This window comes from Podarcis erhardii, assembly GCF_964252035.2.
Source record: "Podarcis erhardii genome assembly, chromosome: 5".
Lineage (NCBI taxonomy): Eukaryota > Metazoa > Chordata > Lepidosauria > Squamata > Lacertidae > Podarcis > Podarcis erhardii.
In genome coordinates this window covers 22,496,331-22,509,176 of record NC_138509.1, presented here as the reverse complement: position 1 = coordinate 22,509,176, position 12,846 = coordinate 22,496,331, and the positions used below count along the sequence as shown (strand labels likewise).

Here is a 12,846-nt window from a genome sequence, read left to right as displayed (position 1 = left end):
AGTGTCAGCGGTGAAATTTAATAATCTTAAATGAAATTAAGGTAATAAATTAACCTAAAAATTAATTTAGTTTAGAATTTAGCATTGAGTTCATGAGTTAAATAATTATTTACTATTATAATTTTTTAAAAGATTGTACTGAGTAATTAATATTTAAATGTAAAATTGTACTCATAAGATTCAGGTATGAAAGCTTATATATTTGTAGTAACATACACACTCACTCACACATCCAAATCAGGTTGTAGCTTGAAAGAACTAATTTTAAATGATCTATCAATAAAATTTATTCAATGTTTTCTTTTTTTTTTATAATAAATTTTTATTGAAATTTTTCCATAAAAAACAATAAACCAATCCATTTATATATCACATATTTTGCCTTGTTTGGACCTCCCTCAACTTCTCTGACAATCTTTCGTAGTTCAAATCCTCTCCTCACATTCCTTCATTAAATATTGCCATTAAATATTATATTTCTATCCTTGCTTGCCTTTTGGCAATACTCCTTCTATTTTCACAAAGCTTCTTTGAAACACGCTAGCGTTGTACTATCCTCACATATATTTTTCAAATACTCTGTAAATTTCCCCCAGTCCTCAATGAATTTCTGGTCTTTTTGGTATCTAATTTTCCCTGTTAATTTGTCTAACTCTGCGTAGTCTGTTAGTTTTAACCTCCATTCCTCCAAAGTCGGAACCTCTTCTTGTTTCCACCTCTGGGCCAACAATATCCTTGCTGCGACGATAGCATATTGAAACAGTTTACAGTCTCTCCTACTTATATCCGTTCTTGTTATTCCCAGCAGAAAGAGTTCTGGTTTCTTAACAAAGCTATATTTTAGCATTTTCTTTAGTTCATTGTGTATCATCTCCCAGAACCCCCTTACTTTTTTACAGTCCCACCACATGTGCATAAATGAACCTTCCTTCTCCTTACACCTCCAACATTTATTACAGGTTTTGTACATCTTTGCTAATTTTGCTGGTGTCATATACCACCTGTAAACCATCTTCATTACGTTTTCTTTTAATGTAACACATGCCGTAAATTTCAAGTTTTCATTCCATATTTTCTGCCAATCACCAAGGTCTATGTTGTATCCTAAATCTTTGGCCCATTGGATCATAACTACTTTCACCTCCTCATCTATTGTGTGCCATTCTAACAAAATTTTATACAGTTTAGAAATTGTTTTGGAGTCGTTATTCACTATCTCTGTTTGGTATCTCGAATCTTTTTCTTTATACCCCTTTTCTTTCACATCCTTTTTAAACATTTCATTTATTTGATGGTAATGCAGCCAATCAAAGACATATTCTTTGACTTGTTCGTATGGTTTTAATCTCCACTTTCCTCCTTCTTTCTCCACCAAATCTCCATAGGTAATCCAATCGCTTCTCATATTTTCTTTTTTGACCCCCATGACCTCTAACGGGGATAGCCAATGTGGCACCCCCCCTTCCAATATATTTTTGTATCTGTCCCAAACTTCCCATAACGATTTCCGGAAGATGTGGTTTTCAAAAGTTTTATATCCCTTCTTCTTTTCTTTCCAAAGATACGCGTGCCACCCAAATCTGTTGTCGAATCCTTCCAGGTCTAGGAGTTTTGTATTTTTGAGTTTAATCCATTCTTTTAACCAGCAAAGACACGATGCTTCGTAGTATAACTTCAGATCTGGCAGGGCAAAGCCTCCCCTTTCTTTTGCATCTGTTAGTAATTTATACTTAATTCTCGGCTTTTTGCCCTGCCATATGTATCTGGAAATCGTCCTTTGCCATTCCTTAAAAATCGCCACTCCTTTTAATATTGGTAACATCTGGAATAAAAACAGCATCTTTGGTAGCACTAACATCTTAATCATTGAGATTCTACCCCAGAAGGATAGTTTTAATCTATTCCATACTTCCAGATCCTTCTTAATTCCATTCCACACCGGGATATAATTGTTTTGGAACAGATCAATATTTTTTGGAGTTAGCCATATTCCCAGATATTTGACCTTTTTAACAATTTCAATACCAATTTGTTGCTGCAGTGCCTCCATTGTTGCTTTTTCCATGTTTTTAACTATAATTTTAGTTTTTTTCCTGTTTATTATGAAACCTGCCACCTCTCCAAATGTTTCAATTTCCTTCAGTATCTCAGCTGCCGTCTCCAGTGGATCTTCTATCATCAAGACTAGGTCGTCAGCAAAGGCTTTAACTTTGTATTGATTTTGGCCTACTGACACCCCCTTTATACTTTCCTTTTTCCTTATTGAGTCCAATAGCACCTCCAGGACCAGAATGAATAGTAGTGGTGACAATGGGCATCCCTGTCTGGTACCCTTAGAAATCTTTATTTCTTCTGTTATCACATTATTCACTATCAGCTTCGCTTTTTGCTCCGTATATATTGCTTTAATTCCATTGAAGAAGTGACTTCCCATTTCTCTCTGTTCAATATTTTTCAACATGAAATCCCATGCGACATTGTCGAATGCTTTTTCAGCGTCCACGAACATCAGCATTGCTTGTTTCTCATTTCTTGCAGACAGATATTCTAAAATATTTATTACATTTCTCACATTATCTCTCATCTGTCTGCTTGGGAGGAAACCCGCTTGGTCGTCGTGGATAATTCCTTGTAAAACCTTTTTTAATCTTTCTGCTATAATTCCTGTGAAAGTTTTGTAGTCCGTATTTAATAATGAAATTGGTCTATAATTCTTTACTTGGGTTAAGTCCGCATCTTCTTTTGGAATAAAGGTTATAAGTGCTTCCTTCCATGTCTCTGGAATTTCTTTCTCCTTTAATATGTTATTCATTACTTCTTTCAGTGGTATCAACAGGGATATTCCCAATTCTTTGTAATATCTTGCTGTAAGGCCGTCTGGTCCTGGGGCCTTTCCATTTTTCAGTTTCTTTATCGTCACTCTTATTTCCTCTATGTCTATCGGGGTGTTCAGCCTTTCTTGTGCTTCTGTCGGGATCTTTCGCACCTCTTTCTCTTTTAAATATCTTTCTATTTTCCTCATATTATTCTTTTCTTTCTTTTTATATAATTGTCTGTAATATTCCAAGAATCCTTTCCTAATATCTTTGGGGTTAGTTATCTCCATTCCTCCCACTTCAATTTTATTTATTGTATTTTGCTCCTTCCTTTTCTTAGTCTGCCAGGCAAGCCATTTTCCTGACTTGTTTGCAAATTCGAAATTCTTTTGTCTCAGTTTTTTTATATTCCATTCCACCTCCTTGTTAATCATCATTGCAAATTGAGTTTGTAAAACCTTGATACTTTGCTTAATTCTTTCATTGTTTGGTTTCCTGATTAGTTTTTGTTCGTTTTCCATAATTTGTTTTAAAATTTCTTTCTTTTCCTTCTCTCGATTTTTCTTCTTGATCGAATTCTGCTGTATAAAAAAGCCTCTCATCACCGCCTTGCTTGCGTCCCACACGGTGTTCATCCTCGTTCCTTTATTGCAATTGTCTTCAAAATATTCTTTCAATTTCTTCTGTGCGTCTTGCACAATTTTCCGGTCATCCAATAAATAATCATTCAGTTTCCATCTGAAAGTTCTTTCTTCAAATCCTTTGATTTCTAGTTTAATGGGACTATGATCTGAGATAACTCTCGGTTGAATTTCTACTTGGAGGATTCTTGGCGTTAATTCATTTGATATCCAAATTTGATCGATTCTAGACATTGACTGGTTTGGTTCCGAATAAAAATATTCAATGTTTTCTTGAAGACAATCCAAGGTTTGTGCAATGTTTTCTCCGTATCTGAGTTATTAACATCTTATAACATTGTGTTATGCTGCCCCTGTTCTAATTTATAAAGTGTCAAAGCATTTAACCACTTGCATCCAAGAACACACACGAAGCAGTTGTTGTGCAGCCAGTAGCTCTCTATCCTCTTCTATTTTATTTAGTATTTCTGTTTCCTTTTTCTTTTCAGTGCTGCTTTTTCCATGACACAGTACACAAAACCACACTAAAACCTTTTCAGAATCAAAATGTTGTGCATGCTTGCAGAGAGAAAGAAAGAGAGGGAGGGAGGGGGAGGGAGAGAGAGGGAGAGGGAGAGGGAGAGGGAGAGGGAGAGGGAGAGCATAAATTTTAAGATTTGAATCTGAAAAGTACTGTGGGCACAAATCGTGATTTTGGTGGGTGGCTGGATTAGAGGTGGTCCGACCACAGTGCCTGATCTTCTAAGAAGACATGACTGTCTGAGAGGCCTTTCTTCTGACGTATCTCAGAGAGAAGTCAAGTTTGGACTGCAGTCAAGGCCAGTAGATGAAGTGCCTTGATCCTGATAAGTAATGAAAAAGCATATACAGAATAACAATCTGTAAAGAGGGACCCATCAACGTTTGACTGGTAGGATGGGCTGCCTAGAAATTTATGGGGCAGACTAAGGGTGTGTTCCCTCAATAAACCTGACAGCAGAATCAGACATGGCATATACAATATATCCTTCAGGTACACCCAGTATACCTGAAGGAGCGTCTCCAACACCATCATTCTGCCCGGAAACTGAGGTCCAGCGCCGAGGGTCTTCTGGAGGTTCCCTCCCTGCAAAAAGTGAGGTTACAGGGGACCAGGCAGAGGGCCGCCTTGGTAGTGGCACCCACCCTGTGGAATGCCCTCCCATCAGATGTCAAAGAGAATAACAACTATCTGACTTTTAGAAGACATCTGAAGGCATGGGAAGTTTTAAATTTTTGATGTTTTATCGTGTTTTTAATATTCTGTTGGGAGCCACCCAGAGTGGCTTGGGAAACCCAGCCAGATGGGCAGGGTATAAATAAAGGTAAAGGGACCCCTGACCATTAGGTCCAGTCGCGAATGACTCTGGGGTTGCGGCGCTCATCTTGCTATATTGGCCGAGGGAGCCGGCATACAGCTTCCGGGTCATGTGGCCAGCATGACTTAGCTGCTTCTGGAGAACCAGAGCAGTGCACGAAAACGCTGTTTACCTTCCCACCGGAGCGGTGCCTATTTATCGACTTGCACTTTGATGTGCTTTCAATAAATATTATTATTATATTTATATACACACAAGCTACTGTATTAGGGGAATGGATGGAACCCACACAAAGCTAAATGTTGTTATGTCAGATCATCTTCTGCATTATTTCAGCAGTCTTTCCTAGCTCCTCTCACCTGCCTCTAAAGCTTTTAGACTTTTGGATTTTCCATTTAGCCCGAGGTCATGTACATGTAATCAAATTGTGGGAAACAAAAACAAAACCCCCCAACCCCCCCCCACCCAAATTGCTGAGGATTTGCAGCTCCCTTGTACACAGCAAGGTGACATGGTGGACCATTGATCATTTCACAAAGAAGACTGTTAAGTTAAGTTACTAAATCAAAATAGAAAAATAACTGATGGGAAAATGGCTTTCCTATTCATTTTTTGCATGTGTTCAAGGTGTACAGCCGACCATAATGCTCTGCATTTATATGGAAATGAAGGCGGCCTAGGGACTGGGTGTATTAATGTTCTTGCTCTAATATAATGGCCCGTGATTTTGTGATGCTATCTGCATCTAGCCACAATCATCATGCCTAGCCAAGGTCTAGTCGCAATAAGCAAACAAATGGAGTTACCAGTACAGTGAAACAATCATTCACAACTTACGTAACTCTTTTAAAAACAGAAACAGAATGTCACTTATGGGTGCCAAATAAATAACCCAAGTCAGGAGTTATACAAAATTATGCTGATGGTGCCTGTTTAGCAGTGTTTATGAGGGGGCAGCCATGTTTCTTCTGTCAAATTCCCCCAGGGAGCAATGCATTATCACCAAGCTTTGTTGCTCCCAGGGGGGCTTGCTCTATGTTCAATCTAGGCACATGGCAGCAAGGAGCTCTGTGGGGAGAATGGAGGCACATAATAATAATAATAAATGTATTTATACCCCACCCATCTGGCTGGGCTTCCCCAGCCACTCTGGGCAGCTTCCAACAAAATATTAAAATACAGTAATGCATCAAACATTAAAAGCTTCCTTAAAGAGGGCTGCCTTCATATGTCTTCTAAAAGTCTGGTAGTTGTTCTCCTCTTTGACATCTGATGGGAGGGCATTCCTCATGGTGGGTGCCACTACCGAGAAGGCCCTCTGCCTGGTTCCCTGTAACTTGGCTTCTCGCAGTGAGGGAACCGACAGAAGGCCCTCAGCGCTGGACCTCAGTGTCTGGGTAGAACGATGGGGGTGGAGACGCTCCTTCAGATATAGGTTTAAAAGGAAAACTTTGTTGGCTCAGAGGCAGTGCACAACCCTCAGACCACTTCACAACAGAATCTACTGAACTGCAGATTCTGAAGTGGATCATTGATCCATTCTGGGTCAATATTTGCCCAGATTACAATCATAGAATCATCTAGTCCATCCCCCTTCAACGCAGGAATTTCAAGTAAAGCATCCGAAACAGATGGCCGTCCAACATTGGTTTAAAAACCTCCAAGGAAGGAGAGTTCACCACCTCTCATGGTAGTCTGTTCCACTGCTGAACAGCTCTTACTGTCAGAAAGCTTTTCCAAATGTTTATTCGGAATCTTGAAGCCATTGGTTCGAGTCCTACCAATGAATTGCTACAGATCAAACCCCACTGATGTACTCACAACATTGCTGACTTTTAAAATCCTGTTTAATGGAATCAGTTCACACATGCAGCTATGAGTCATCAAGGGTTGGTTCGCACATAGTTAAGAACTGGAGGTTTGCATGTTAAACGGATATCTTAGACCAATACATAATGTATAGAACTTTCTTATAACCTCCAGTCCTTGGACAGAAATTTTTGTTAGTGGAGTCAGAGCACATATTCAGTTGAGTCATCAGGTGCTAAGAAGCCACTTAAGGGAGGATGTAGAGCTCAAGTAGGACAGTGCATGCTTTGCATGCAACATCTCAAATTCAACCCTAGGCATCTCAAGATGGGGCAGAGAGATTCCTTTCTAGAACTCTGGAAAGCTCTTGTCTGTCAGCATAGATAGTACTCTTCTAGCAAAACCAGTGTACGTAATGACTCAACATGAGTCAGCATCCTGTGTTCTGCTTAATGACTTCTGATAATGTACCTGCATGCCTAAATTGACAATACAAGAAGGGGTGGCTATTAAATACTATCTTCTCTTTTTATTTTTTGCTGTTGCATATTAATCATGGATAAGGCCACATTATATGGGAGTGATTTTGAGAAATCTTACGTTCCCCCACCCCACCACCCAAAAAAGGTGCATCTTTTCAGAAAGTTTAATGTGAGAAGAAGAAGAAATTCTCTCCCAGTCTCTTCGTCCACCATGAGGGAATTTATTCTTGTGCTCAGTCTAGTTAATGTTTCATACTACCCTCTAGTAAAGTTCAAGTTAGAACAGAGCTCATCTGGGTTTTGTGAGGATAATCCCTTTTGCAAGCCCTGTGCAGGTACCCATCAGAAGGCTATCTGTCTAAGTTCACCAGAGCATCTCATGATCTGGGTGTCAGGCTGATGGTAAGATTTCATCAATAAGCAGCATAGAGCTGTCCGATCAATACAAGCCTAGATAACCTCATGCTATTTCCCCTGCCCCATGGGTGAAGAGGAATGATGTGTGTGTGTGTGTTCATACTTGGAACCAAAGCACAGCAAAGAGTCCCAAGAGAGAGACAAGCTTTTGTTGGAGAAAATACTTAAATAAGTTAACCCTGTGCTCATTCTGTTGCCATCACAGCACAGGTTTTGCTTTGGATAGTTATTGAACCACTGCTGCAAAGAGATAGCATCTTTTGGGACAGAAAGGGAAATAAAGTCAACTTGTCATCATTGTACAGTGGTACCTCGGGTTACAAACACCTCTGGTTGCAAACACTTTGGGTTACAGACTCCGCTAACCCGGAAGTAGTATCTTGGGTTAAGAACTTTACCTCAGCATGAGAACAGAAATTTCGCGGCGGCAGCAGCAGGAGGCCCCATTAGCTAAAGTGGTACCTCAGGTTAAGAACGGTTTCAGGTTAAGAATGGACCTCCGGAATGAATTAAGTTTGAAACCAGAGGTACCACTGTATTGGACTGATTAAATTGTAGTTATTTTGAGAGTGGCACCATTTTATCACCACTGGGAAGGAAATTCTTTGTTGTTTGCTTTCAGTCTGCTCACATCTGTGCTGGCCGTTAGTTTGCCAAGGTGGGAAGGGCCATAGCTTGAGATGTGAAGGCCTCAGGAGGGAGAAACACTGGGAATTCTCCCCCCCCCCAATTTTGGGTGTGTGTTTTTTTTCACACCTTCACATCTCAAGCCATTGCTCAGTGGTGTAGAGTATCTGCTTTGCTTGCAGAAGAGTTTCTGGTTTTTTTTACCATGCATTTTTTAAAAATTCAAAATTATAACAAGACATATTATCCAAAAACATATCATTCTTGTCCCCCCCCCATTTTTCCTTCCCCCCTCCCACACAACCCCCCCCCCACGCCCTGACTTCCCTCAGTTCCAGTCTTTGGTTTCTCTGAGAATGCTGTTTTCTGCATGTTGCAAAGTTGTATAGATCCTTAAACTATTTAGCTGATTATTATCAATAAAAAGTTTGTGAATGTTTATTCAAAACCTGCCAAGGAGTCCAGTTCGCTTTGTTGTGTCTTCAGATACTTTGTAAAGGGTTCCCATTCATCCTTAAAGTCACAGTTATCCTTGTCCTGTAGTTTATATGTCAGTTTTGCCAGTTCTGCATAGTCCGTCAATTTTTCTTGCCATGATTCTTTAATTGGGGTTTCTTCAGTCTTCCATCCTTGTGCTACCAGAACTCTTGTGGCCATTGTCGCATACAGAAGAGTTTCAACACCCAGCATCTGCAAGTAGGCTAGGAAAGAACCCTGCTTGAAACTTTGGAGAGATGATGGTGATGATGATGATGATATTTGTGTACCACCCTTTACCAACAGGTCTCAGGGCATTTGGAACATAAAACCACAATATAGAAACAAAAATTACATAATAAAAACAAAAACAACCCAATAACCCCCCTTCCCAGCACATTTTATAAGGGACTGGCAGTCAGTACAGACAATACTGAACTAAATGCACCAGTTGTCTGACTCAGTCTGACCACTTGGCTCGTTTATTTATTTTTTAAAAAATTATGAATGTATCTAAGTGATATACAGCAGAAAGCAGTTAACAGTCTCATTAGAACAAATGTACAACAGAAAAACAGTAAAGCAGTAGTATAAAAGCTAAGGCTGTGCACAGCCCCCCCTGATCTTGCCCCAAATCAATTTAGGGGTGCAGCCAATTTTTAAATGCAGCTGCATCTCCTTCGCCTTGCACCTCGCTAAGAGAAAGAGGGTTCAGTCTGCTGGCTGCTGCTTTGCAAGTGAATGGGGAAGACACTTGTGAGCCTGCAGGATTCGACCTTAGTGGGGAATACACCAGTAAAACAGACCTCTGCAGCTTTCCAACCCAGTCCCTGTTAGCCCAGAGCAGCCCAAAGTTCTCCTGACCCCAATAAGCCCAAGCTTGGATCCTTGAAAATGTGCTATTTACCAATTGTACCATCCATGCACAAGGGGGAGATAGCAGTATGTTGGGAGAATCCCAAGCTTTGAAGAACTTGGGGGGGGGGGAAGCATCTTAGGGAGGAAAAACCCCTAAAGAAGGAAAATATCCAAACAGCCAGCATGGAATGTGTATGTTCAGTAGGCACCAATACTGATTTACTGTTGTGGGGTGGAAAATTGGGAGGCAGAAGAGAAAATGGAGTGGAGTATTCTGGGAGGAAGGCATGGCTGGCACCTGGAGGAGGAGCACATCACAAAGCAGCATTTTCTTGTATGGCCCACTTGTAAAGCAAATAAATGAAAATTTGCTTTATTTGAACCCCAAAGTCTGCCACTTCACCCTACCTAATGCAGCCCTGAGAAGCATTAGGTATTTAGACCTAATTCTGATTCACATTAAAGGCAGATTTTGCCAATCTATGTTCCTAAGACTCTTCACGTAAGGTTACGGCCAATTAAAACCCCACTGTACATCTCCTCTGTCTTTGTCTTTAGAAGAGGTATAGGAATAACCATGGCCAGATAATAGGATCACCGCAGCTCAGAGAGATAACACACTGAAAATACTTGCTAATGAATCTCTGTATCCCCCCCACTCCCTGTGTGCTTTCTCCTTACAACCTGCCCTACAGGAACAAAACAGTTTCTCAGTTGCAGCAGTGCCTACAAAGAAAACTCATTATTAGCTGAAGATTTGCAGAGAAGTTTGCTCTACCAGCCAAGTTTGGTGAGTGCCCCCGAGCCTCAAGCAAGAGACCTTAAACTTTTTAAAGTCTCGGTGACTTGCACGAAATAGCTTGAGCTATCGAAAACCGAGATCTTCTAAAGCAGCAATTCCTAAACTATGTGCTGAAAGAGAACAGCAAGTGTGCCGTGAGAAATAAATTAGAAGTTTCCTGTAAGTTGAAAGCACCTACCCGCAGATGAGACTGCCTGTTGTGTTTTACCGTGGGATGAAACTGCTCTGGCATTGCCACATTCCACCACATTCCTATTTGCACTGCAAGATTAGATAGATAGATAGATAGATAGATAGATAGATAGATAGATAGATAGATAGATGATAGATAGATATAGACAGAGACAGACAGACAGACAGACAGACATGCCCCTTAATCACTGCAACATCAAAATTTCAGGCATTCAGCCTGGATACACGAGCGAGAAAGTGCGTTGTGGGGTAGTGTGTGCGCAGATGACATATTAAGGCAGCACCACTCACCTGACCTCTGATTGGCTGTGTTGCTGCTGCTTGCCAGGAGTTGAGAAGTGGTGGCGGCAAGCTCAGTGTCATAAAAACACCAGCAGGAGCACAAGATTGGCTCTGCAGGTGTGTTTCCACCTTGCTGACTTCCCTATCCTAGTAAGCAGCAGCAGCACAACCAACTGGAAGTCAGGTGAGTATCAACAGCCCGTGGCATGATCAACTGCTGAGTCTGTGTTTGCCCTACCCCTGAAAGTCCCCGTTTGTGCTCTGCCAATGCAAGCTTCCTCCCAATAACCTGATGAGGTGGAATGCAGCTTGCAAGCCCCCTTTCGACCTGCACACAAAACATGTGAAGGTTTGGAGAAGGTGTGCCTGGCGACCTTATGGGAAAGCATGCATAGAAAGGTAAAGGTAAAGGTGACCCCTGACCATTAGGTCCAGTCGTGACCGACTCTGAAGTTGTGGTGCTCATCTCGCTTTATTGGCCAAAGGAGCCGGCATACAGCTTCCGGGTCATGTGGCCAGCATGACTAAGCCGCTTCTGGCAAACCAGAGCAGCACACGGAAACTCCATTTACCTTCGCGCTGGAGTGGTACCTATTTATCTACTTGCACTTTGATGTGCTTTCAAACTGCTAGGTTGGCAGGAGCAGGGACCAAGCAATGGGAGCTCACCCCGTTGCACAGATTCGAACCGCCGACCTTCTGATCAGCAAGTCCTAGGCTCTGTGGTTTAATCCACAGCGCCACCTGCGTCCCCATGCGTAGAAACAGGGCTTAAATTGGAGCCATGTATAGGGTTGACTCCATTCAAAGCTAGCATTTGAGGAGACGTCAGGTACTCAGCCATTTCTGACTTGTTAAATCTGTGATGAAGGATTCACCCATGGTTACAGTGTCCAGCACTGCATGCTGCAGGCATCAAGCATTAAATGTGCAAATGTGGGTACACACTCTTGGTGTTGTATATTCATTTCTTGCCCAAGAACTGGTATCAGCTGCCAACTCTTATCATCATGTTCTATAAATCATGAAACTGTTTTGCAATTTGTGTAATGAGGGGAAAAAAGGTTGTTTGGGTTTTTAAGGTGTTTTTTTCTCCTTCTTTCAAATTCAGCATATTCTATAGAAAGAAAAAGCTTGCTGTGAAAGAGCTTAAAGAGGAAGTTAATAGTGCCATAAAATATACATAATGTTTTAGTGAGAATCCATCTTCTTTTAGAAGCTCCTTAGAATTTAAGGCCTTAATGGGGTTGAGTATTTCTTGTGAAGGAAGAGTGGGAAAGACCGACGGAGAGAATTATCTTTTCATTTTTAGAAAGACATTATTTTCTTGTAATTGCAGCTTTCTGTGGTGATTAAAAAGCAATGCAAAATCTTTTGATTGAATAGATCTGTCTTCTTGTCTGAAAATTTTAGTTCTGATGGGTATACTGCCTTATAAATTTCATTAAAAAATTATTAAAACTTATATGGCTGCCCATTAAAGTCCTTAATAATTGTGTTACATGGACAGAATGAGTGCCATCTGTTTTTCCCTTAGCACAACAGCTGAGTGGTAATCCAATTTATGCATTCCCCTTAATACATTCTTCTCGCTGTTTCAAATAAAATGCATTTTCTCTTTGACAATAAGCTTCACTAATTGCAACCTGGGCATAGGACTGATGCCTCATGTGTGCATGTGTGTGTGTGTATCAGCATTCACTGCTACTAACATTTTGAAATGGCCTTTAATTATTTTAATTGCTTTTTAAAAACACTCTGCTTTTTATGTGAACTCCAAATCCCCTTTGTTGGATAGTATAGAAAGCTTACACCGAACGAGGCAGGAGCTGGAGCCCTTGCCAGGTATTTGCTTCCCTTCCAAGACGCATAAGTGGGAACACAATGCCCAAGTAGGTTTTGAACTTCCTCAGAGAGCGAACACAAGGAGAGCAGGCAGCCTTCTGTAGACGTTTGCCCTCCAACATCTGGGTGGTTGTCAGGATACATACAGTAATGTCACAACGGCCTACCACTGAGTGTTAGTACAGCAATGCTGCTCACGTCTGTTCAGAAATAAACTCCACTGAACTCAGTGGGACATATTCCCAGATAGGGATCGGGAGA

General features: G+C 40.9%; 1 protein-coding gene across 2 annotated transcripts in view; it reads left to right on the top strand.

Annotated features, from left to right (window-relative positions):
* Positions 1 to 12,846, top strand: part of LOC309341599 (uncharacterized protein) — a 166,954-nt gene that overhangs the window by 127,854 nt on the left and 26,254 nt on the right. The gene's annotated exons all lie outside the window — the stretch shown is intronic.